Below are 13,294 nucleotides of genomic sequence, written 5' to 3'. Positions count from 1 at the left end.
CCTATCAATAATTGTAGGTTTGTGTATGTCTCTCCTTTCCCTCCTCCTCATCAATCTTTAAATATATCTCCTTCTGGCTCACAGTATCCTTAACTATCATTAACAGTACCCTTAATGGTCACTTTTACAGATAATGTTCAATATGCTGCTTGAAACAGAGAAATCAATTTCCTATCTAGTAATATTTTTGAACTTCATGTGTGTTCACAATAACAATTTATTTGTGATAATTTTATACCACTTTTTTATTTTTTCTTTCCTTTTTTTTTCCAATAGGAAAATATCTCTGTTAGAAACCAAAATCACACTATGAAAATTGCTGTGTAATTTGAGGGAAAGCATATCCATTTTCAGTCTTTGGCTTAGGTACTGTAAAGGAATACAGCAGATTCCCTGCCCACCCATCCCCAGGCTTATGTAGTCTTAACAAATTATTTGGTTAAATAAATATTTTACACCTACTGCAAAATAAATATTTATTCTGCAAAAAATATGCACGTATTTTAAGTAAAAGGCTATTGGAACTAAAAGATCCAGCAAAGAAAGATTACATATGTCCTGGATAAATTGCTGAAGGTGAATAATGAGCACACAATTCCTTTTTAGAGAAATATTGAGTGATAACAATATACTAGGTGATGTACATAACTGTGGAGACAAAGGATTGCCTTAACTGAGATTGGGGTCTTTGTACAAAACAAACCATATGCACAGCTAGTGCACTAGCTGTTCATCTGGAAGGGAATTGAGGGCTGACTATAAAAATGTTCTAACTATAAGGGTAGTTAGGCTCTGGAGTAGGCTTCCTAGGGAGGTTGTGAAATCCCCACCATTGGAGGTTTTTACGAACAGGTTGGAGAAACACCTGTCAGGGCTGGGCTAGGTTTACTTGATCTTGCCTCAGCTTAGGGGGCTGGACTTGATGACTTCTTGAGGTCCCTTCCAGCCCTCCATTTCTATGGTTCTGTAAAAGATTACACCCCTGGCAACTGAATTCCCATGTTCGTATTCATCCATAGAATATGTATAGTACCAGTACAGACTTCTCCTTGCTGTTGACCTATGTTTGTGTACCAGATCTATCGTGACGGCTCTAACACGGTGTCAGAATGGAAGCCCTGGTATAAAAATGCAGAGAATGAAGAGCTAATTCCTAGGCCAGGGCTTCAAAACTTCCATTCCCAGGAAGGGAAACTGCTCTGCTGTGTTAGTACCTGGCAGCAAGGGATGGACCTCACCCTGTGGCATGTTGAGAGGGTAGTCTGCTGAAAGCCTCTGCTAGATGGAGGGAGGATGTATATTTTTACATCTCCTGTTTTCTGTTGTGGAAGGAAGATAGAAATTAAATTCCAAAGCCTAGGTAATGACTATTACATTCTCTTCAAGAGGCTATTGCTGCTTATTGCTGGATTCCCGGCATCCTGTTTGTTTTGCTTCTGTGGAGAGTAGCTGCCCATCCAAATGCTTCAGCTAGAACCAGGAAGAGGTACCTCTAGCTTAGATGGCTTGGTTAGCTTTCAGTTTCCATGAGCCATCAGTCCTTTGCGCCTCTGCTAATGCTATCAACAAGAGGGTCAATTGTGAAGTTAAGGTTTTGGATGTAGACACTTGTCCACTAGGAAGAGGCTTAAGACCCACCAACCTTTAACTTAAATTCACCCAAAGTTGGTAGTGATCAATGGCATAGAGTTGGTAGTGAACAATGGCATATATATACCATTATTAATGGCCTGGAAGAATTTAAGACAATGGTTCCCATTACCAATCCCCTTCCAAATATACTAGTTGGAAAATGAAAATTCACTTGGCTAAACTTCTTTTTAGAACTTACATTTGACAATAAAAACCTGCAACTGAATCAATCCTACATAGGTTTTCACTATCAATAAAAATACAACATGCATCCAGTTTCTTAACAATACATAACAAAAAAAAATCGATATAGACCTTTCCATAATTCATGATTGTTCTGTATATAAAGAGCTGCTAAAGGAAGCCACTTGCAAAGCACAAGTCCTGTTGATCCTACATATTCTTGTGCACCTGAAATTTTTGTCTATTAACTAGATATTTACATATATACTGGTATGGAGCACCTCTGTAATAGTATATTTGTCTGTATCTAAAATTGCAGCAGCAGTACTGTACCAGCAGCTTTGATTACACTCTGAGCTGACTAGTGAGACTAAATCTACTCTTGCTAGTAGTGCAGGCTAGTATTCCCATTATCATCTTTGTGTGCATGGGGTGAGGATCTACTCATATATTCTTGTCACCAGCACCATATATTCCACCAAAGCTCTCCCTAACTGTTACAGGGGGTTGAAACCCTCACGTCCTTATTAGAAAACAAAAATGAAAAGGATGTAAGAAAAAATAAAGAACAGGCAAGTTTGGAGGTTACAGCAAGATTCAAGTACTACTCAAAGCTCCAGCACCACTGAACTGACTGGGAGCCTACCAGACTTTTAGCTGGAAAGTCAAGGAGTTTCATGCAAGAATATATAGTTACAGGGAGCAAAGGACAGCCATTATATCCGCTGCAAGATTGCCCTTGCTGAAAACCTCTACACATGTATATGGGGCACTGTGATGGCAACATGCACAGTTGCCAGCACAGTACTAATAGTGCTTATGACATTTTTTATCTTGCAGTAAAATAAAACCAAAGTATGTAAATAGAAAGAATGAATGAGCCTGAATCTGCGTGAAATAACTTGGAATGCATTTCCACATATAGAAAAGGGCGGGAGGGAAGGAGGAATCAGAGGTCCCAGAAAAGAAAACTATTGGCTGAATGGGAAGAATAGTAATAGGTAAGAAACCCAAATTTTCAATTACCTAATTTAGCACTAACCTGGAAGAGTTGAAAGCGAATTAGGTAAAATTACATAAATTCTATTGTATCTATTGATGTCTAGAGCATTTTCCACTTTATAGAACAAGCAATCCATTACACTACTAGGTCTAATTTGTTAACACACCACTAAAATGGAATAGTTTAAGTGTAGAATTACTTTTAAAAAATTAAATTTACTTAGTCTAAAATTTATTGAAAATGTTAGTGAAAACTTAAAGTTGGGGATCTCAATCTATATATAAACACCAAATAAAAAAAATTGTTGATAAAGCAGATTATACTGAGGATTTGTAAATTACCTAAAAGAATCTTCCACAGTTAAGAAAATAACATTGTGCCCTGAACAAAATTTAAGGGGCACATTTTTAAAAGGCACAATAGGATTTTATGCACAAATCCATGCAAACGTTGCACTTATTAACCTACATTTGCATCAACCAATAAGATTTTGGGAGTTCAAACTGGAAATTGCATAAGTGACTACTCATGGGTTCTATTACTTAAGTTGTGTGGGCATCCTGGAATTTGTGCATGCAAAATCAGGGGTTTTCACTGGTACAATCTTTGTAGAAGCACCTATTGTGCTTTCATTTTGAAAATGTGTTTAAGTATGCACTTACAGAAAACAAAATCTAAATGTCTTGCAAATCTCTCCAGTCACCTGGTGTCCCTAACCACTTGTAAGCATGCTAGCATCCCCCCAAAGCTTGTTCAAACAGTTATGTATAATTTGTCAGACAAGTGCCTGCAGTATTCCATGTAGATTACTTTTGCACAGGAAACACAACACACAAGTAATGTACCTTTTCATTCCACTAATCTTCTCTTCTGTATGGGTCCATAGTCAACTGCAAGATCATCACTGGCTCCAGCCTGTTGGCGACACAACCACCATCTTTGTTCCTGAGTCTGTTTCCCTAAACTCTTTTGAGGGTGGCGCAAACAAACTTTTTGTAAGAGGAATAATAATCTCTTGAGTTCCCAACTTCTGATAATGAAATGTTCATGACTAATCCAAGAATCTTTCTATAAGAAGTTAATCCCTTTATTATTAGTATTTGAGTATTTTCGGTGCTTGCTCTTCCCCCATAGGCAATGCTATAGGTGTTGCAGCTTGCAGAGACAAAACTGTGTGCTTGCTCCATAGCTGACAGCGTGAGTAATTTTCCCCTGTACCTCTGAATGGGGAGTTGGCTTATTGATAGTGCTATATCTTGAAATGTATCCAGTTTGGCACTGAAATTTTCCTCTACATTTTTCATATCTTTACAAAAGGCAGTTAGAAACCGAATCTTCTCTTCCCCTTCCTTTTTAGATTCCACACACCCGACCCTCTCAAAAGTTGTTCCATTATGTCCTCCAACTTTGTAGGTTTCTATTCAAACGGGTTAGTTTTAATGGTGCTTTTATTTTATTTGGGGGAGGGAGATCTTAAACTCACTCAATTTCTAACAGCTATTTTGGCTTGTTACGCAAACTAAAATTCCAGAAGTAAAACTTAACAATATCCACAGTATGCCGGCGAGTGGAAAGATCTAACAGCCTTTTTAAAAATCAATTAGAAATGACTCACCAAAGCTCAGACCATGTGGTCTGATTCTGTTTACTATTTTTGATCACTGTCTTTTGTCCTTCTATTTTGCATTGTTTGTCTGGCATTGGTTCATAAATTGTATTTTCAAGAAATTAATACCTGGCTATTAATAGAGAAGATACATTTATGGGAACTTAGTCAGCCATAGTTTATTTCAGAGGTGGGCAAACTACGGCCCACCAGACCCTCCTGCCTGGCTTCTGAGCTCCTGGCCTGGGAGTCTAGCCCCCGGCCCTTCCCCAGCTGTTCCCCCTCCCCCGCAGCTTAAACTTGCTCCAGCGCAATGCTCTGGGTAGCAGGGTCGCGAGCTCCTGGGGCAGTGCAGCTGCAGAGCCGCGGCCTGACTCAGTACTCTGTGTTGCGTGGTGGCATGGCTGGCTCCAGCCAGGCGGCACGGCTGCTTGTCCTGGTGCTCTGGGCGGTGCGGTTGGAGCGCTGCCAGCCACCAGTGCTCCAGGCAGTGCAGTAAGGGGGCAGGGAGCGGGGGGGTTGGATAGAGGGCAGGGGAGTTTGGGGTGGTGGTCGGAGGCGGGGGTGTGGATAGGGGTCATGGCGGTCAGAGGGCAGGGAACAGGGGGGTTGATTGGGGGCAGGGGTCTCCAGGGGGCAGTTAGGAAGGAGGTGAGGGTTGGATGGGGCAGCGGGAGGGGAGGGCAGTCAGGGGCAGGGGTTCTGGGGGCGGCCAGGGGACAGGGAGAAGGGGTGGTTGAATGGGTCAGGGCTCTGGGGTGGGGCAGTCAGGAATGAGAGGAGGGGTTAGATGGGGCGGCAGGGGGAAGTCAGGGGCAGGAGTTCCAGGGGCTGTCAGGGGACAGGGAAGGAGGGGTGGATGGGGCAGCAGTCCCAGGGGGGCCATCAGAGAGCAAGAAGCAGGAGGGGGCAGATAGGGGGCAGGGCCAGGCCACACCTGGCTGTTTGGGGAGGCATAGCCTCCGCTAACCAGCCCTCTGTACAATTTTGGAAACCCGATGCGGCCCTCAGGCCAAAAAGTTTGCCCACCCCTAGTTTATATCCTTACTGCCATCTAGGGAGCTCTTAAACCAGCCATACTTATCTGTCAGAATTTTAGTACAACTAAAGCACATTGTGCAAAGTTTATTTTCTGAAACAATCACAATGCTTTAATTTGAACATAAATTAAGAAAATACTTAATCTAAGGCAAAATATAACCTCGAGTTATTGGGAAAATGCTTTTGTATGCCTCACTGGACTTACATTCAAGCTTTAACTATTTCATACGTGAAGTACAAGAAAAAGCCCACACTGTTTAATTCGCCTTCACACAAGAGCATGGAGCTAATATGAAGGTAACACTGAAGACACAGCACAATCTGGATTCAGGTCAGGACATGAAACTGAAACTGCTTGAATTGCACTGATGCATGGTCACCTCCTATCAATGGATAGAGGGCGGACTTCCATTCTCACGCTCTGGGACCTCTGCAGCATTTGACACGGTTGACCATGACATACTGCAGTCTTGTCTGAGAGAGGTGACATTGTTCCAGAATAATGCACTAAAATCATCTCAGTCCTTCCTGGAGGGACACACCCAATGATCATGATGGGAAACTGCACCTCCACCAGTAAACACCTCACTTGTAGAGTCCCACAATGATCAATTGTCTCTCCAGTCCTTTTCAGCATCTACATGCAACTACTAGGTGGACTGTTCAGATAACATGGATTCAAGTGCCAGCAATAAGCAGATGATACACAGCTCTATCTTTCATCACGTGTGAACACACCACTACCACCCATGCTTGAGGGAGATCAGCTCATGGATAAAAAACAATTGGCTGAAGCCAAACCCGAGCAAGGCAGAAGTGATGCTGGTGGGCAGAGGACCGTATTTGGAAGAGTTTGCAGCTGCAATGCAATCCCCTTTAGTTAAAGATACATGCTCACAGTTGGTCAAATCAGTCCATAGACTAGGAGTGTGCCTGGATTCCTTGCCGATACTCAGTTTTCACACAACAGCATCCGCTAGAAACTCGTTCTACCATTTCCATTGATTAGAAGACTCCCCCATCGTGGCGGATGATGACCTGGCCTCAGTTATGCATGCCTTTGTCATCTCTTGTCTGAACTACAGCAACATGATATACCTGGCGGGAAGCCTTCAGCAGTCAGGAAACTCCAATTAGTACAGAATACTACAGCATCTCTCCACAGCAACATGGGCTACAGCTTGAGTAAATCAAGCCTGTCCTCTGCTCTCTACACTGGCTTCCCATAAAATGTCAAATCAAGTTCAAGGTCACAGCCCTTATCTTCAAAGGACTCCATGGTTTTAGAACATCTAAAATATTGCCTAAAGCTCTGGGGTGAAGACTATGGTCAACAGCTCTGCTCCTCTGGCAATGGCTGGATTAACACCATAGGCAAACTAGGCATGTGCCTAGGGCCCAGCACATGGTCCTTCCCTTCCTGCAGATTCTCTCCAGCATCTTGAGCCCTTGTATGGGCCCTGATTTCCCTCTCCCTTTGCCTCATGTTCCTGTAGGATCCCAGCTCACATTTTGCCCACCTTGATCAAAGATGCTGAAGGCATGGGCTGGCAGCAGTCCACTGGAGGGGGAAGACTGTAATAGTAGGATTTTATGTTTGTATTTTGTATGATTTAGAATGAAGGATAAAGAATGAGATAATAATGTAGCACGTATTCAATGTATTGGTTATGATTTGATCATATCCTGCCAGCCACCCTTTTTGATTAGCAGAAAGGAATGGCCTAATGGGCCATTTGGTAAAGATGCATCAGCCGGAATCTGTGTTTGGGCTGATTTCAAGGCAGTAACAAACATTTTAAGGTCACTATGTTGTAGGCTTAGCATTTTAAAATAAGTAAAAGAATGCCACGATTGTTTTCTTGTGCATTGCAACTTGATGTTCCTGTTTAAAATGTTCTGTGTAAATTCTGTTTTGTGTGTGAAAGAGGAATGTATGTGTAAAGAGATAAGTGTGAAGGCCATCACTGAGCCAGATGTACGAGGGAGGAACCAGAGACAGATGCAAGGGCGCCAGGAGGCTGCAGCACGCCCCTATTTGAATAGGGTGACCAGATGTCCTGATTTTATAGGGACAGCCCCAATTTTTGGGTCTTTTTCTTATATAGGCTCCTATTACCCCCCACCCCCATCCTGATTTTTCACATTTGCTGTCTGGTCACCCTATATTGAAATGACAGAGGAGGGCAGATTGACAATTCTAAAGATGAGACAGGCACCTATCAATGGGGACAAGATAGCTGTGATAAAGAATGAGAAGGACAATTTAAGAAAACAAGCACTCATCAAACAACAATTGATTACAGCATGATGAAGCAAAACTCATTGGTTCCAATGAAGGAAAATCGCTATATAAATAAGGTACCTTGCCATGAAACTTTGGGTTCATCCTGCCGAGACTTCCCCAGAGCATTGTGTTGCGATCAACAGAACTCAGTTCCTCCCTATCCATGATCAACCTAGCTGGCCACTAGATTGATCCAGACTCTGGACTGGTAACTATAACATTGACTGGCAGGACTGTGTGTGTGTGTGTGTGTGTGGTGTGATTGAATGCATATGCTAATTGCTGTATCGTCAATAAACACGGAGTATTGCCTTTTCCCCTGAAAAAGATCCCGTTTGCTTCTTATAAGCATAACATGATGAAGAAGCTTTGGCCTGCAGCTCTGGGACCTGCCACCCATGCTCATCCTCCTCCCTCCAGAACTGGCTAGGGCCTGGCCCTAGTAAGGGATGTCAAGAGCAGAAAGCAGTTCTGGAAGCAGATTGCCAAGCTGATGGGGAGGTGAGTCCATTTGGGGGCACGAGTATCTACCTTCCCTCTGGGATCCAGTATCGATACTGGCCAAACTCCCCATCCTGCCTGTGCATGGGGTGGGAGAACAGGCTATACTCTGTCATCCTTCAGATTGATTATTGATACTGACTAAATGATCTGTGGCCTTCCAAGCCCAGAAGTATGTTTGCCTAGGACCCAGCGATGGGTCAATCCGGCTCTGCCTCTGGCACAACAGAACTCTCAAAAAGGGTAAAGCTCATCAGTGTGGGAGACAAAACTCTCTTGAGGGCTAGTTCAGGACTGGAATAACGTCACCATTTTCACAGACCTCATCACTTTCCACTTCAAGTGCAAGACACATTTATTTGACCTTGCCTTCTCTGACATAAATACATAGCTACAAGACTATTTAAAAAAAACAACCAACCAAGAAAAGGCGCTATAATAACACTACTCTGCACATTCTTCTTCTCCTGGGGAGAGGATGAGAGAACAAATGTGCCAGATACATACTCACATTGGTTAATACACTATTGAAAGGTGCTCAGATATTACAGTGATGAGAATGGTGTAAGTACATATAAAATAGAAATTTTAAACAATTCTATCTGGATTTCTTTTTAGTTAATTAGTTCCGAAAATTATTTGTATGTTTTGTACTTTAATTTTAAAAGATTAATTTGTTTGTGGCATGAAACTCCCATCGACTTAAATGTGAGTTGCACATACTGGCAGCCCAGCTGAGTTTGGTCACATGTTTTATAGTGTTCTTGTTGGCTAGAAGCTCCTGGGCTCAAATAATGAAGAAACATTTAACCTCTTTTGAATAGTGCTCCTGGACAACTAATTCAGAGCAACACTGAGAGCATCACAACAAGAGGGCAGCTGTTGAGAGCTGGTGAGACTTAGTTATTTTGAGCTCTCTTAGGACATTTTTCTTGATTCATTAATTTTGTTAAAGAAATGCTTTATTATTAGACCTAGGTGCATAGTGGGGTGGGGAGAAAAGAAAAAAGGAAGAAAATGCATATATTCTTTCTAATTTATTTTAATTTAACTTTGACTTTTTTTTCCTTCTGTACTTTTTCTGAAAACAGTCCAATGAATCTGTTTGTAGAGCTGGGCAAAAATCAGAATTTCTGTCCTGTGTCAAATTCCAATATTTCAACATATGTTTTTTCCCTGAATAAAGATGAATGGTTGAAATATTGAAATTTGCAGAATGAAAGGTTCCCAAAAATTTTGGTTACAAAATGGCAAAATATTTTGTGTTTTGGCATTTTTGATCACAGAAAAACATTTTTGGAATTCCTGGACTGAAATTTTCTGTTTGTTTGTTGAACTGACCCAAAACACTCTGTTTCAAAGCTGTTCAATATTAAATTATATTTCCCTATAGTGGCACATTGCCTTATGGGAGCTGTAGTTTGGGTTTCCTGATGCCCCATTCTTCTCTATGGACCAGGTTTCCTGGCTGGACTAGATCTCTCATGATGCCCCTGTAGCCCTGTGACTCCCATGATGCACCACAGAGATCAAACTGTGGCATCATAGGAGATGTTGCAGCCAGGGAGCCTAGCCCATAGGAGAGAATTGGAACCCAAACTACCAAGTCTCATGAGGCAGTGCACCACAGTAGCAAAATGCTGTTTTAATATTGAGATGACTTGAAATGAAACATTTTGGGTCAGCTTAAAAAAAAATCTTGATTTCAGGTTGAACTGACATAAAACAAAATGTTTTTGTTTTCCCAAAGGAAAATACAAAAAAAATTAGTAAAAATTAAACTTTCCCACAAATGATTCAGTTTTTCAGAAACTACATTTTATGGAAAATTCATGACCAGCATTAATTTAATGGCAGGAATGTTTGAAATAGTGAATATACAAGAGAATTTCAAAGTTCTAATTACATTAACTCCTTTGTAGAGCACTTTGATTTCTTTGGATGAAAAGTGTTATATAATAGCTAGAGGGTGGTGGTATTAGTATTTATTTATTTTATTCACAAATATTTGCATCAAAACATGATTCTAAAGATAGTCGTAGCCAATCAAGAAGCAGAAGCATACCATGTAACCTGCACTGTATCAAATCAATGCAGTTTAAATTGAAGATCCCAAATACAGCAAACTTCTTGATAGATCATACAATTTCTGTGAATATTTGATGATGAATATTTAAAGAAAAGCATGATCTGGTCATGTACAATTAATTAATAGAAAAAGGCACAATGCATCAAATACATTATGAATTACTCACCGAGATCTATTCATAATACTCTACCACAGGTATAGCAGGACTAGATGTGGATTAACTAAGAATCCCCTCTAAGACATGGCCATAAGTTTATCAACCCCAGTCCTGACATGACCATGAGTTATAATTGTGTCACACCAATGTATGACAACATCCACTCAAAATTACTTACGCTCCAGAGAGAATCCATTTTGAACTAGCTTTGGTCAAAACTCAGAATTTCTGGTCCAGAGAAAATTTGAACACTTCAAAAGTTCGGAATAAAAACCTGAAATTTCCCACAGAAAGGAAATTTTCGAAATTTTTCATTTTGGAAAAATCAGGTGTTTGTTTGGTGTTTTTGTTTTGTTTTTTAAACCAAAACCAAATGGAGTGGCTGGTAGACCTTGACACCAGCCTGGTGAGTCCCAAGGAGTCAGAAAAGTCCCCTGCTGCAGAGCAGAGAGCCTAGAATTCCTGAGTCCCATCTCAAGCTGGGAGTCTCAAGGTTTCCAGACTTCCAGTTCCATAGTTCAGAGCCTGGAAGTCCTGGGCTCCCCAGCATCCCACTGAGCAAGCAGGCAGGAAACTCTGTGGTACATCGAAAGTTCATTGAACCTGATACATTTCCGCAAAACAGTTCAGTATGTGAACCCCTGGGGATATGCAGAGGTCTTCCAGGGGGTACATCAACTTACCTAGTTTTTGCCTAATTTTACAACAGGCTACATAAAAAAGCACCAATGAAGTCAGTACAAATTAAAATTTCATACAGACAATGACTTATTTATTCAGCTCTTTATACTATGCACTGAAATGTAAGCACAATACTTGTATTCCAATTGATTTATTTTATAATTATATGGTAAAAATGAAACAGTAAGCAATTTTTCAATAATAGTTGCCGTGACTCTTTTGTATGCTTGTGTCTGATTTTTTTAATCAAATAGTTTAAGTGAGGTGAAACTTGGGGAACACAGGACAAATCAGACTCCTGAAAGGGGTACAGTAATCTGGAAAGGTAGAGAACCACTGTAGTAAAGGATCAGGACCACTTCTTAATATTAGTTATTCCAGAACCACTGACTTTGTTTTTAAGTTTGTGCTTGTAGTGCTCATCATGATTAACTGAGGTTTGCCTCAGCCACGTATATAGAAGTCTACACATGCAGATAAAGCACATTTATTTGAACACAAAAATGCTGGATTTGCTTGTGGCTATAATTTTTTCATGCATTGGTTTCTGCTTTATCTTATGTGCCTGAATTTAACCGAAATAGTGTGCAAGTACAAACTATGCAGTTAAACTTCAACATTTCACTGAAGTCGGTTCTTGGTGTCCACCTTAAACTATATTTAGGGTAGCATGAAACAGTGCTTAGGATATAACCTGAAGGCAACACCACTTGTAGTCATTCATCAATAACAAAAATGTAAGGAATGTAAAAAATAAAGTTAACGTACATAGTCATATTTTCATGTTTTTTAAGACCTAGGCATTTTCCTTCACTCTTTATTTCTTCTTTGTATGATGCTGAGGTTGTTTCTATATGATATAAAAGTAACCAGTAGTTAGCTATGCCAAAATGTGAAGAATTTAGAATCATACATATTTGTGGAACTAATTGTTTTGGGTTTTTGTTTTTTTTTCCAAGTCAAGATTATCTTGTTGCCTTCTATTAGGCTGATTCACAGAAGCCTAAATTACACTAGCAGAGTCACCTCTCCTGTTACTTCCTGTGGCAAAATCATAGACACTATGTGTTTACAATTACAATAGTCCAAACCAGACACAGAATAGGACAATAAAGTGGCCTTATTCTAAACACTAACTTCTTTTGGTGACCTCAGCTCACAACTATGTTTATAAGCATCTGGGCAATTGTTTGATATTATTAACAGTACAAACAAAGTGAGAATTCTTCCATGGCATGAAACCAAAATATTTATTTATTTTTAATAGGGGTCTGGTCAGAAAAGTGACTGTTAAAATGGCATTTTATTAATGCTCCCTGTGTGTGTGCCTAGTCATATCTGCTTAGTTTACCAATAAAATACTTTATTTTAACCTCTCAGGTCTACCACTAAAGCTGTGGAAGAGAGTTAGGTTCAATTCTTCTCCATGCCTCCAGTTGCCAGGTACGTTCTGACTTCATTCTTAGTCATGACCTATAAAGCAGAATGAAATGCAAGGTGTGTTCTGATTGCCAACATTGTACTCAGCTAGGTGTTTAAAAAAACCTGTTTTGACTTTTGTAAACTGAGCATATTTGATATAGATGGAGAATAAACATAGACACTGAGATGTTATATTTAGACAGTCGCTAGTCTAACCCAGTTCACGCTTTTAAAGTTAACTTTTTATACTGTGTATCCTGCTTACTATGTGGCTTATGCAAGATCTATAACAGCCCAAGGGCTGTGCTGCTTTGACTCTAAGGGATAGAAATTGGTTGTGCAGCCATAAAGGGTGGAATTACAAATCCTAAAGCCTCAGGATTAAGATTCTAAAGGAGCAGAGTATAATTACTATGAGCTTTCCACAGCATTACTGTATAACTTTCAGCATTATCCAAAATGCTAACAACATACAGTCTACTCTGTTTTCCCACAGTTTGGCAATTTAAAACTTACAGCACAAGAGTTTTTAAAAGGCACTTTCACAGACCAAGCTGTTTCTTGAGGGCCTATTCCAGAATGGCCACTATTTCTGTGACTAATATGGCCGCTCATGCTATGGACACTGAGTAATGGTTATGGTTGTTACTCTTTAAGACACCTGTAGCTGGGCAAAAAGGATTGAGCAATGG

The 13,294-nt window shown here is 40.4% G+C and overlaps 1 long non-coding RNA gene across 5 annotated transcripts in view; it reads left to right on the top strand.

Annotated features, from left to right (window-relative positions):
• The window catches only part of LOC123374781, a 279,950-nt gene that overhangs the window by 120,950 nt on the left and 145,706 nt on the right, over positions 1–13,294 (top strand). For 3 of the 5 annotated variants that reach the window (XR_006581192.1, XR_006581193.1, XR_006581194.1), the window contains exons 2-3: positions 9,078–9,145; positions 12,561–12,623. This is a non-coding gene — a long non-coding RNA (uncharacterized LOC123374781). The remainder of the gene's footprint in view (positions 1–9,077; positions 9,146–12,560; positions 12,624–13,294) is intronic. The other 2 variants (XR_006581196.1, XR_006581195.1) reach the window with 1 other exon arrangement.

The sequence above is a fragment of the Mauremys mutica genome, chromosome 7, assembly GCF_020497125.1.
Source record: "Mauremys mutica isolate MM-2020 ecotype Southern chromosome 7, ASM2049712v1, whole genome shotgun sequence".
Classification (NCBI taxonomy): Eukaryota; Metazoa; Chordata; order Testudines; family Geoemydidae; genus Mauremys; species Mauremys mutica.
Note: the sequence above shows the minus strand (reverse complement) of the source record. Positions and strands in the feature narration are given on the sequence as shown.